The following is a 13,294-nucleotide window of genomic DNA, read 5'->3' as shown; positions in this document are numbered from 1 at the left end:
ATTTTTAGCTACGCGCAGTGAGTCACTGATTTATTGTGGAAAAACTAAGAAAAGAGAAAAATATTTGATATTCACTGCCTTCAATGCAGCTGAAATCTTCAGTGAAACCCATGGTCTGATTTTCTGGCTACTGGGCAAATGATTAAAGAAACCTGTCTACAAAACAGAAAAGCAACACATGGATTGATACTCACGAGCAAAATATTGCCAGGGAGTGTAAGTTCTTCCAAAGTCCACTGATCTTTCTAAGATCCAGAGATCTGGACGAGGAGAATTTGCAAACTTGATAAGGATATAGGCAACATGGAAGAGCTGGTAACAAAATATATATAGATCTTATCAGGAGTTTTTTGAACTCTATCAAAGTACCACAATATTAAAAGCAATGCAAATAAACACCTTTTATTTAGTGTAATGTGAGAAGGTTATCTTCTGCAGTTTCATTCCTATTAAAATAACGGGATTCTCAGCTGCCTACTTCACTTGGCAATGTGCAACAACACATTAAGAAAGCTGAAATACAACTGTGTTAAACGCCATCACTTAGATTTCAGAACAGCTGTTTCGCACGCAACTGATTGCTTGAGTGTGTTAAAGGTACAGCACTTAATCTTGAAAAGTTAGCATCTCATTGAACTAAGATACTTCCGCAGAATACTGCTGCATGTGTTGTGTTCCAATTATATAATTGTGCTTGTAGTCAAGAAAAATCACAACATAAAAGAAAATGCACATATCCTTTACACTGGGACTCCTTTGGTTACATTTGTTAGTAAACTAAACCACCCATTCCCTCAATTTAAGAATATTTCCAGGTAACTTTGCCACCTGACATACTTTCCAAGCAACAGAAGCAAGCCTCTCCAGAGTTTTGTGGTTTTGTGGGCATCAAATGACACAGGAGAGATTCTTTGGAGTGGTAGCTCATTCATTGACTGAAATAGCTCATAGAGCTTCGTCAGTCCATGGTTCCCAAGATCAAGAGTCTCATATGCCTTCTTTAGCTGGTCATTGTGTATCTCAGTGATAGACCACAAAGATAGAATGCTCCCAAACACCAGAGCTAAAATAGATTTGACAAGAAAGGAAATCTTACTGTAAGCCTCTTGGGACAGCCTGCAGTCATAAAAATCATAACATCAGTAAAATTACCTCTATGCAAAAAGGTGAACACAGGTTGATTCTAAGGGTCATTTAGAATTTTATCAACCAGAACATGGATATTAGCTGTCAATAAAAGTGATCCAATAATGAGGTACTGTCAAAATTCAAGTGAAGCTGCACCAGAATTTCCTACCCAACGACCTCAATTCATCTGCTTGCAAGAGATTCTTACTTTGGCGGGGAAGGAAAGGAGTTACAGTCATTGGTTTGTCAAGTAACTGCTGCCAGAGCCCTTGCATCAAAAACACCCATGTAGCTTATCTTTCCTCAAACATCACAAATGTCATAACCCTGAAGCTAATACTTTGCATGGATCACTAGACTCCAAACCACAAGCGCATACAAGCTCTTGACCACAAATTTGGAACAGCATCAGTTGCCATGCCTGGCCGATTCATCTGCCAGCTAGGACCAAATCAATAGCTGTCATACCAGCTGGGGCCACCAAGAGCCAGATACAAATGGCAAACATCACAGTGGAGCAGATATCTGGAAATATTTCTCCCTAACCAATACTGCACATGCTGATCCCATGACTACATGCACATTGCAGTCATACGGCTACATGCAGCTTCAAGCTTCACACATCTATTTCAGGCATTAGCTTCTGCATATCAAAAGTATTCACAGCAGAAAGTAAAAGCTTCTCACAAGGAAATGGGAGGAAATCAGCAACGACATGGAACATGCTGTCATGATAATACCTCACATTTCAGAAGAAAAAAATGAAGCTTTTTGATTATGCATTCCTTTAATACAATCTGTACAACTACCCAGGGCAGCTGCCTGTCCTATACACACAAAGGCATCGCTGCAGCAGGTGTCATACCTTGAAATCTATTTCAGAAACTGTTTATTTGCTGAACATTGCTTACCTAGGGCAGCAGAGTGATAACTGATAATAAAAAAATCAAACACCCTTTCACGTTTGTGTTGGAATTTACCCTGCCTACTTAACACAGCCTAACAAGCATTAACTTCACCTCCTGTGATACTAAATCAGGTACCTAAACAGCTAGACAGTATGTACATATGGAAAATTACCTACTAGAAAATAGTATTAAGTGGATACCATTCTGTTGACAGAACCCAGAACTATGCACACTGACCACACAGGTGGAATAAAGCCCTTAAGTTACCGATGGAAAGTCTCTACGCTGATTATCAGAAATAGGTGATCACTCTGGGGACTGTAGCAAAATTTGCTCTTACAGACTTTCTGATATTCTTTGCCCATGTAACTTCTGCTACTTGACTGGCAAGTTTCAGAGTAGGGATATGGGCCATATGGACATTACATGTCAACCAGAATGGCCATTCAGTGCAAAGGCTGGTATCCTCCCAGGAAAGCATAACAGTTCTGAAATGCCTGAAAAACAGAGCTTCATGTTCTTGCTTTTATCCAGCTGAAGGGGAATTCCTCTGTTTAAACCAGGTTTGCATTGGGCAGACAACTGCCTACCCATTAATAGCCTTGCTTCCCCTCTGTTTTAAAGTCTTTGGGAGTCTTATCTTTACATGCATGTTAACAAGTACAACTAACTCTCCCTGTACTGATTGATACAGATTGAATCAAGACAAATGGTTTAGAAAGCTCAAGAGGAAGCAAAGGAAAAATCTGGGCACTGGAACAGGCTGCCCAGGGAGGTGGTTGAGTCACCTTCCCTGGAGGTGTTTAAAAGACAGGTGGATGAAGTGCTCAGGGGCATGGTTTAGTGATTGATAGGTATGGTGGGACTCGATGATCCAGTGGGTCCTTTCCAACCTCGTGATTCTATGATTCTATGATTCTATGATTCTATATAAATAAGGTCCCACCTTCTCCAGGGCCCTACTGCATATAGTTATGTTGTGGAACCATTACAATGATGACCTTCTACCTATTCTCCAAAAAAGCAGATGACATCTGCTTCAGCTTGTCATACAGTTATTATACTCTTTTACCTAAATGCTACTCAAAGTGCTGACACAGCCAGTCTTGTCTCGTCTCTCCTAACAGGCAATACCGTTCCATAAGCATAATAGTAGCAGTGAATTCCATTTCCAAAGTGCTTCCACACTGCTGAAGAAATATGAGACAATCTCACTTATAAATCAGTGTCAACCAGGACTATAACCTTTCACAAGCACCTAAAACAAAATGTTGCCAAAATAAAGGCACTCAATAGTAACACAGCTGAATCAGCATGTGGCACCTGTCAAACACCTGTATGGCACATCTGCTCTGTAACTGTGCAGTTTGCTTAAGCCTATGATTACTCAGTGCGTGAAAAGCTGAAGTAGTATCCAATATGCGTATTATACAAGGAACTCTGCAAGATTGCCAATGCTTAAAGAACTGTCTCCCTGCAGCACACTTTGCATGCTTCAACGCAAACCACAAAACAGAAAAAAAAAAAATGGCAACTTCAAACTACTGTTACATATGAAAACTTCCAATTCACATGCACTTCTCCCTATATTCCACAGTTTTAAATACTGCTAGGGTTTGTGCACTCATGTTAGGAAAGGGGAAAGGGATAAGTCTTGATAAAAATTACACTAGAATTAGTTTATGACAATATATGACCAAAACTTAGTCACCAAACCTATCATACGTCCTGCTTTGGACTTCATATGGCTGCCAATTATTTGGTTCTGACCCGGATTAAGGATGCAGAATAGCACCAGCAAATCCAAATTTCCACTATGACTGAGTACTGATCAAGTTTATGTGGCTTCTCCAGATCTCATAAGGCAAGAAGGGAGGAAAAATAATCCTTATTTGGCTTAGCAAATAAATCCGAACTAAATACAGAAGAGTAATCTTGCTAACATGAGACCTAGAAAAGCAACCACTAAAACCAGTTTTAAGCACATATTCTAGAAGCAGGCATTTAACTAATTTAAATCTTGATCCCACTGCATGGACAGAAACCAGATCTGCCCTGAAAAAAGCATAATAAACTAAAAGTGATGTTTTTCTTCAGCCATTCAGTTTTGGGAAAAGAGGACATGAGTTTCTTCATTTTTGAAAATATGTTTATTTGGTTGCTTTTAAGTCAAATTTATTTCCTTAGAAAAACAACCATTTTTCAAAAAGTGTGTTAAAACTCTAAGTAAGCATTTAAAATAACTGTTGTTTTGGTGCAATGATGTAATAGTAAAACAAAAATTCACCAAAAATCTGAAATGCGGCTCAACCAAAATGCTAACAGTTTTCTTACGTGAATAAAGAATTAAGCTTAAAAGTACAAACAGTATTTTGTTTCCAGTAATGGAAACAATCCATTCTGGAAATGAATGCTTGAAAGAGGATGTATTCCTGCAAATGTCCCAACACCATATTCTGCTGTAATCTGGCAGCATGGGTCAAACCTGATGGAGTATCAACAGCTGGAATTTAACCAGTTCCATATTGATGAGACTTTTTACTGTTCACTCAAGTTTTTTTCAGATTTGAAATGTTCTTGCAGGCAGTGGCTTTAAAGATTTATAAAAACCTGGATAAAATTTAAAAAAAATCACCCAGTAGGATGAGCAAAATATCTTGCTCATCTGAGAACAGAAACTATACTTCAGAGTTAGGAATTACCAATATTTCATTATACAGACAGAAACCCTTCTGTAGGAGCCCTTACAAGTTAATTTAAGACTGTCTTAGAAGGGTTCATTCAAATTGAATGAGAACCACACTGTACCATTACTGCTGATGATACAATACCTGTGATCTCTAACAGCATACATACTACTTATCTCAACCCAACAGAAAACATCCTATAACCCATTGCATTCTCATGAGAATTCTAAAAATTACAATAATAGTGACCAAAACATCTTTTCTCCATTTTCTCCTTACAAGTTTAAATAATGCCTCCAAGGTTTGTTTGAACCCTGAAAAGTATACACATAAATGGAAGAAAGATGTGCATATACAAAATTTTAGCATATTCTCCTCCATTCTTGCCACCATAGACTCAATACAGAATACTGAAATACTGTAATGACTTATTAGTTAAATGCTGAACATAAACTAGTACAAAAAACCCACACACTATGTTCTGAACAACAATTACGCTGTGTGCTGCACATGTAAAAAAGAATCATTCTCCCTTTCTGCTCATGAAGAATAAAAAATCCTGGAGTGTGGTAATAACCAGAACACAACTGGAGCCAGGAAGATCATCTGAGGTATTCTATACATTTCAAGATATGCTCAAAGTGACACCATCAACAATTCCTCTTCATGTAATCTGAATTGTAGAAGTACAGAGAACAGCTGTTTCCAGCACAATAGTATTTCCTGAGACTGTAACAGCAGATGTATCTACACCACCAAAACTTCCCTCAACACAATATGACTGTTCTTGTAGGCTGCTGACGTTATCATTAATAACAACACTGTAGTTGTCAATGCACGTTACTCAGCAGACGGTGAGGTCCCTGCACTGAGTGATCTTTGCGAAAGATGCCTTGCAGTAGCAGATAGGCAACCTTTCGCTTCTTGCAGGATACGTTAGTAAAGAAACTGAGAAAAAGGCAGAAATCTGATGATTATTCAGTACACAAATTAAACTTCTCAGACACAGGTTGATGCAGAAGTGAGAATTGTGCTTAGGACCTGCTCCAGAACACACCTTAGTGCCCCTGATGGCACAGGGCATGCCCATTAGTTTCTTTATGTAATAAAACCTTAAGGTCTTGAGCACAGATTTTTCTCAAAGAGCAAGCCATAACAGTTAACAATTATTTAAACAAAAATCACTTTGATTTCCTGAGGTTGCAAAGAGGTCAGCACCCCCTTTCTTCAACAAACTCTCAGCAGGACTTGAGGCACCCTTTCAGACCCAGAGACTTGAGCACTACTAGCAGTCAGTATTTGGCAATCCCCTACAACGCAGACGGAACTGTAATATATATATAAAAAAGTCAACTAGAGAGCTGACCCAGCCCATCTGGAAGCTGCCAGCTACTCTTTTAGGTATCTGGAAAAGTAGCTATAGCAGAGGTGCAGAGAAAATCCTGTGCAGGCAGTCTCTGAGAGGCAGCAGATCCACTGAATCCATCCCATCGAGTTTAACTGTGTACTTGTATACAGAGTAATCTTAACAGTGCATAAATAGTGACAGTGACTGGAGCGGCTCCCACTGCACAGCAGGCCAAAGTCATTCCTTGCGTATCAGCTTCACAGCCTTGGGTGCAGAAGCCAGGCAATAAGCACAGGACTTCCAACGTTGTTCCGTTAGCACAGTACATGTTGTGTTCCTAACACTTTTCCATTTAACTAGCCCCTGATGCTAAAAAGTGTATTGAGTTGCGTAAGCCAGTGCCTGTGAATATGTCTCGTTGACATGTCTGGAGATGTTAAGACCTTCCTCTGCCACAGTTGGTGGGTAGGACCAGGAAGGAGAAACCCTCTTCACAGGCAGTATTCTGGAAGAATTCTGGCAGAAATGGAAGGGTAGCCCATTGTCCGGGTTCAATCAGTCCTTGGTCTTTTTGCCAAGGCTGCAGGCAAATAAATCAATGACGGTTAGTTATTATCTTGAAATTTATCATGCAACCACTTTTTCATTGGGCTTTGGACAAAGACCAACTCAATGCTGATAATTATTTCTTACATATGGCTTATTTCTTCACAGAACACTGAAGCTATTCATATGGGAAAGGATTTGTACTAATCAGACCTCAGTTGTCCAGGAGATAAACATGCCTTTATGAGGGCTGCAGCCCAAAGTAAAAAGAATACTGTCAGTGCTGGAAGAGGATACAGGGAAGTGTGGAGGGTTGGAGGCTATCAGCAGAAATTCTGCTTTTACTACATTACGATGACATTGTGGTATTTAGAACAACATATCACAAAGTGAAAGTAACGTGTAGGAATGGGCATAGGAGGGAGGTGGGAGAAGCAGAACTACAGACATTGTAGGAAGTGAGAACAGAGTGGGAACAAAGACTTCCCTAAAGAGATGCTGAAGAACCAGAGGAAACAGTGTCAGGAAAGCTGAAGAGAGCAAGACTTACAAGAATTTCTCTGTATATTTTGAGAATGATACCAAACTAAGACCAAAAAAATCACATTTTAAAGCCAATGACATAGATCTATTAATGCAAACATAAGAAAAAAGTTACCGAGCCATTCAAAAGGTCTTATTAAAGCTTTAAGGAAACACAAAACATTGACTACATCTTGAAGGATAATACACGAGCAAGAAAGGATGTATCTAAGGTATCCCTGATAAAAGATGGCAACTCATGTGAGAATGAGCTGGTTTTAATGTGGCTGAGGACAGCAGCTACTTGATCGGCTGAAGCTGTGTTAATCTGGAGTTCCCAAGCAGATTGACGTTACTGTGATACAAGCCAAAATCAACCAACTTCAAAGCATTGTGTTCTGTGGCATGATCCCAAATCTGCTTCCTGCACTAACTGAACTACTCAGAACCAGAGCTGTCTAACACAAAGCAACAGGAGATTGTGTGTGATGCTAGCATCTCCAGTTTCACATAATGCAGGGACAACATTGTACTTCCCCCAGGCCTGAAAGCCCCTTTTCTCACCAGTGTGAGCCAGAACAGCAGAGCAGGGGTCAGTGCTGCTGTGGAGGCAGAGTTGTGCAGGGCTTCCAGGGTAAAAGGCTTTCTCTTCCTGCTGGGGCAGTTCTGTAGGACTGCAGAAGCTTTATGTAGTGGTTTTCACGCCCCAGTGTGTAGAACTTCTCACTGTTACTATAGAGGTTATGCAATTCCACACCAGAGCTAGGTCTGCTTTGAGGCATAATGAATACAACGACTATTTTTGGAAGCCCACATCAATGCAGCTTATTATAGATCTCCCACCACTTTGACAACTTCTCACTAAAGCAGAAGGGCCTACAGGACACTTTAGATTTTACAGAATGATAGTTAAATTAACTGTAACTGCAAACACATTTGAAGAAACCATGTCAATCTTTTGTAAGTTAAGAACAATTATTTTTAATAACAAAATTGGCAACAGTTTATTGATATTATCAACAAATATTGTTTGTAAAGCTATGCACATGAAAGACTGCTATCAAATATAAAAATTAAGCCCATAAGAAATACCTACCATATAAAAGCAAGTCAGAAGTTTTTCGAAACTGCATGACTTTATTACATAACAGTCACATGCTTTAATAGGCAGATAACTGAAAAGCATCAAATCCTCCACAGGCCAGACACCTTATCTTAAATTTATGGTTGAGCCTTTGTACCTTTAATTTACAACAGTGACTAATAATGTTGCTACATAAAAAAATAATCAACATATTAGTGCACCAGACTTCACTGAGCCTGAGTCTTTCAGCACTATGTTATTGCCACAAAAGCACAGAAACGACACGTAACTAAAAAGCAACAATAAAGTTTGCAGGCTACACTTTTTGAAACATAACATGTATTTTTCATCATATGTTATCATGTCATCCTGAACTTTCATCTTCCACTTCTGATGACAGAGTTTAGAAAAATACCTGGGGGAGTATTACTGTAATATCTGCTGAACATTAAGAAAGCCAAAGATGAGGATACACCTGCTAAAATCAGGCAATTCAAAGAGTCAAGGGAAGGTCAATGAACTTCAGTCAGAAATGCTGGATTCAGAAGTTTAAAATATGTTGAAAACTACATTGGGAAAATCAGGACCAATTAAAGAAATAAATGAGAGTTCATTTGATCCAAATCTTTTAAACAAATCAGAAATAGCCATAGTATGAGCAGGTAGGTTAACAGGATAGAAAGACCCTCAGGGATCAACATTAAAATTATTATTCAGAAGGACAGTGATTGATTAGAAATAAGAAATGTAACTATAGTACAGAAAGTCAGAAAGGGAAGTGAAACAGGGCTTTTGCTTTAAGGTTTTGCTTTTTCTCATACTACAAAGTACAGCAAATTGAGCACCCGTCTAACAGAAAGATTTTACGTTATGAAAGGATTTTGACTTTCAAAAATACCTCTAGCCCTTGTGAAACAGAGGCAGCAGCAGGTGGATGTTCTGTTCAACTCCATGGTAGTGAGTGCTTAAATTTCCATCATGGTACAACTATTCAATTAAATATTGTCATGGTAAAAAGGCTCCACTGGGACTCTGCTTTCAGTCAAAGATACAATGGCAGGAATGCAGCAAATTAAAAGCTTTTAGTGTTGTACTAAGTTCTCCTTCCTCTAATTGTGAATATATTATGAATTAAAACTCAGTCATTGCTTTCCTGAACACATATGTACCTTACCCTTCGTTGTGTTTTGCAGCATACTGAAAAAGGTGCCTTATGTCAAAATAAAGAACAGGACAACTGCTCTGTGAGGAAAACTATGTCCTTGCTATCTGTTCAATATTACAGCCTGTGGGTCTGCAAGATATTTAGGCACACATCTAGCTTAGAGAACATTTACTTTTCCTGAAAAAAACAAACCTTCATTCCAGCTCACCTGAGGGGGAATTGCACTCTGAAAATTTGTCTCTGTCAACTACTGAGAAAGTCAGCAAGACTAGCACACACTAAACTCTTAATTTTTAGGACCGTGAAATAAAGTAAGGTGAATTGGGGACATTAGGAAAAAGTTTTTCACAGAAAGGGTCATTGGGCACTGGAACAGGCTACCCAGGGAGATGGTTGATTCACCTTCCCTGAAGGTGTTTAAGGCACGGGTGGATGAGGTGCTAAGGGGCATGATTTAGTGTTTGATAGGAATGGTTGGACTCGATGATCCAGTGGGTCTCTTCCAACCTGGTTATTCTATGATTCTATGATTCTCAGTGTTTACCTGTTTGCTTGAGTACATCTACTCTGTCATAGTATTTAATTTTCTTCTTTATTAGCATCATGTATGAATTTGGGGTGTGAGAATATTAGGCAAAACGTCAAAAGTGAATCTCCCATTCAAATAAATCCTGAGATTAAACTTTAACTGAGTGAATACAGATATGAGATAATGTCTGTCATGTGGAAAAAAATATCACATGAATCCTACAAAACACTCATCCATCCACCAACTAAAATTATCCCTTCCTGATCACAAGACCTGAAGTCATTTTGACCTTTGTCTTGGGTCTCCCTCATTTCCAAGTAAGGGAATTCAGTCACCTTTCCAAGTGGTACCAAAGGAAAAAAAAAAAAAAACCACACAGTGTCATGCTGAGAAATCCTTTAATAACTACAAGAATTTTAGCACATAGTGGTAGGTCTCCAGGGAGTCTCATGAGAAGAGGGCACACAGTCCTTCCTCTGAAGGAAGAAGGCTTCTCAAAACATAAAAGACAAGGTGTCTGTCAGCAGGTTCTCAAAAAAAGCTAACAGGCACACTGTGGGAATAGAAGTTTTGGATAGGGCAGTATGTTATAGAAATGGATGACAATAATGCACAAGTGTTGGTCACAAATATGCTGGACTACCCTGCAAGACAAACTACAGCCTGCAAAATAATCCTGTTTCTTGCAGAGAACATGATGAATGCAAACAGCTCAAAAGGTAAGGTGTGCTTTACTGGGAGGTGACTGCCTTCCCATGCCTATTCATAGCACCGTGCTCTGCATTTAGTGTCCCTACTCTGTATGCCCAGCCTGAAAGACACTTCCCTACAGTTTGCTGGGAAATAATGACTGAGCAATTCACTTCATCAAAGCATGAGGCATCAGGGGATGCAACATTCCTCAACTCTGCAGTGTAATAGAAAGACCAACATAAATCAGAGATAGATCTGACCACTGCGTGCTAGGCTAATGTTGACTCTGTGGCCTAAAAATTGATCAGCTTCTACACAGCTCTCCCTTCTTTCATGGTACAGTGGAGAATACAGAAATGTTATTAATTTAATGAGTAGGAACGCAAATTCAAAACTCACAGTAATTTAGTTTGACAACTGATATTCTCTATCTGATAAAGTTGTCTAGCATTTCTGCACTGCTGGCATACACTATCCAAAACCACTGAATTAAGATATACTCAAATGAGAACTATTCTGGTCATGTGAAGGACAGAAGCATTAGAACTCCATGTAACAGGAAGATGTAAAACAGTTTGCACCTGGATCCCCAACAAAGTGGCTGCTAGGTCTCACTGAGAAACTTCTCTCGTAAGTTATTTCTCTCTTTCTGTCAACTAAATTGAAAGCCTATTTTTAAAAAATCCTGTCCTATGTAATCAGCCAGTGAACAGCTACTAGTGTCTGAAATATATATGCATGTGTATATTTTGCAGCACCCAACATGTATTTATAGCCATATGTTTTCAGCTGGTATGAACTTGCAGACTGTAACTAATTTCACTGGATCAGTGCCCAATTACAGCAGCTGAGAATCTGTCCCTATGACTTAAAATACAAATACAGAAGCTTTACTGTTAGTTACTTGCCTATCGCCTGCAGAGGAAATACAGGTGTTCATGTTACTGTCATATTATAAATTCAGATTACACTGGTCTTGCTCTCCCTTCCTATCAGACTATGTTATTATTAATTTTGTCTTCTAAGAAACTGTCTATCTTGAAGATCTTGCTAGATGACAGAGAAACCAGAAGGACCCCTGAGGCAAAAACATACTCCAAACATTATTCTCAAAATGTGTGTATAGCAAAAGATCATGAAATATCTCTCTCTCTGTGGTCCCATGGAAAAGGAGAACATGAAAAGTTCTTGCTGGTGGCAAGAACCCACATTGTGAAAATTCCCGAGGGAGATAAACACTTTAATAAAGTTAACTTAGTTAAAAAAAAACACAGAACATAAACCAGACAAAAAAAAGATGTGGTATTGGAAGTTGAAATCATCAGTTCAAACAGCTCTCTCAGTTGCAAAACTTGTATATAAATGCAAGAAATTACCAAACCTCACCAAACAGCTCATGCACTTACCTGTCCCAGATCTAAAGTGACATTGACTTCGTTGTACTTCAAGCCCCTAGAAAGAGGAGGACTTTGCCACCAGCGCTCAGTGCCATCAATTGCATTGGTTACCGGGTGAGCTTTACTGGGATCAGCAGCATTGCAATAATCACAAAAATGTCCCTGAAACACAATAAGTTAAAAAAATGGTCTCAGCTGAAGTCTTACGCTGTGCTTCATGCTGTGCTTCACTGAGTTTCGAACGAGAGCAATGACTGAAAATGGGGTTAAATTTTGTTTCCCTCTTTGTATAGCATAATTTTTAATGTAGAAATTATTCCCCTGGCAATTACACTCTTATATCCTGAAACATACTACATTTAATGTTGCAAACTAAAAGTTCAGAAATATCTTTAAGGAAACTACAGTAAGTCTTTCTTTATCAATGAATTTATTGATACCTTGGTGAAATTACCTATATTACTTCTGCAGGGGCATCTGCAGGAAATTAATGAAACAAAGATTCTTAAAACTGGATTAAGACCAAAACACAAATTATCCTCAACTCTCCTAAAAGACCATGAAATATTCACAGTCTGGTATTAATAAAACCATTAAAAAATAATGTTACATGCCTGTAAGTTTGGCACTATAATTTTGTAATACTGCTTCATTTTTTTCATACTATTACAATACATTCTGAAGACTTCTGAACAGCACGTACTCATGGAAAACGTAATGGATCTTATAGACTGTTCCCTCCAAGTTTCCACTTAAAGAATGCCATTCTATCTTCATTCGCAGCAGTTACCACCCAACTTCCAGACTACAGCAAAAGCCACACTCTGGACATCCCCTGATAATCTTTCTTTGATAGTATCTAAAGCTCTTTGTATCTTCTGTACAATATCAATGAATAAACTCCAGGAAACTTAATTGTCTTTTAATGTGGCATCCTGGCTTGCTTCATAAGCAGTATTTTTTATCTCCAAGAAACAGCATTTTACAGTCTACTAAGATTAGTGCTGAAGCGTTGCAGTTAGTAATTAAGGAATCTTTTTAGTGTCCCATCCACTACTTCCTCCAGTCACTGGGTGGAGATAAGCAACAAAAATGCTAAACTGTGCCAGGCACAGATATTTGTAGAACCTCAATAGAGATATGGCATTTCTATTGAATGGCAGTACAGTACCCTTTTAATGTTTACTCCAGTCAGACAGCTGCTTAACCCATTCAGCCTGTGAGATGATCACACTGTGCTGGGCTCACATTTTAAATAATAAGGTGATGTTTGCACCATTGCCTTTA

At 38.8% G+C, this 13,294-nt stretch overlaps 1 protein-coding gene across 4 annotated transcripts in view; it reads right to left on the bottom strand.

Moving 5' to 3' along the window:
• Positions 1-12,031, bottom strand: part of LAMA3 (laminin subunit alpha 3) — a 119,179-nt gene extending 107,148 nt beyond the window's left edge. For 3 of the 4 annotated variants that reach the window (XM_069853984.1, XM_069853985.1, XM_069853986.1), the window contains exon 1: positions 195-306. The gene's annotated coding sequence lies outside the window, so the exon portion shown is untranslated. Of the gene's footprint in view, positions 1-194; positions 307-12,016 lie in introns of those variants that run through there. The other variant, XM_069853983.1, reaches the window with a different exon arrangement.
• Between the last annotated feature and the right edge of the window lie 1,263 nt (positions 12,032-13,294).

The sequence above is a fragment of the Phaenicophaeus curvirostris genome, chromosome 3 (assembly GCF_032191515.1).
Source record: "Phaenicophaeus curvirostris isolate KB17595 chromosome 3, BPBGC_Pcur_1.0, whole genome shotgun sequence".
Classification (NCBI taxonomy): Eukaryota; Metazoa; Chordata; class Aves; order Cuculiformes; family Cuculidae; genus Phaenicophaeus; species Phaenicophaeus curvirostris.
Note: the sequence above shows the minus strand (reverse complement) of the source record. Positions and strands in the feature narration are given on the sequence as shown.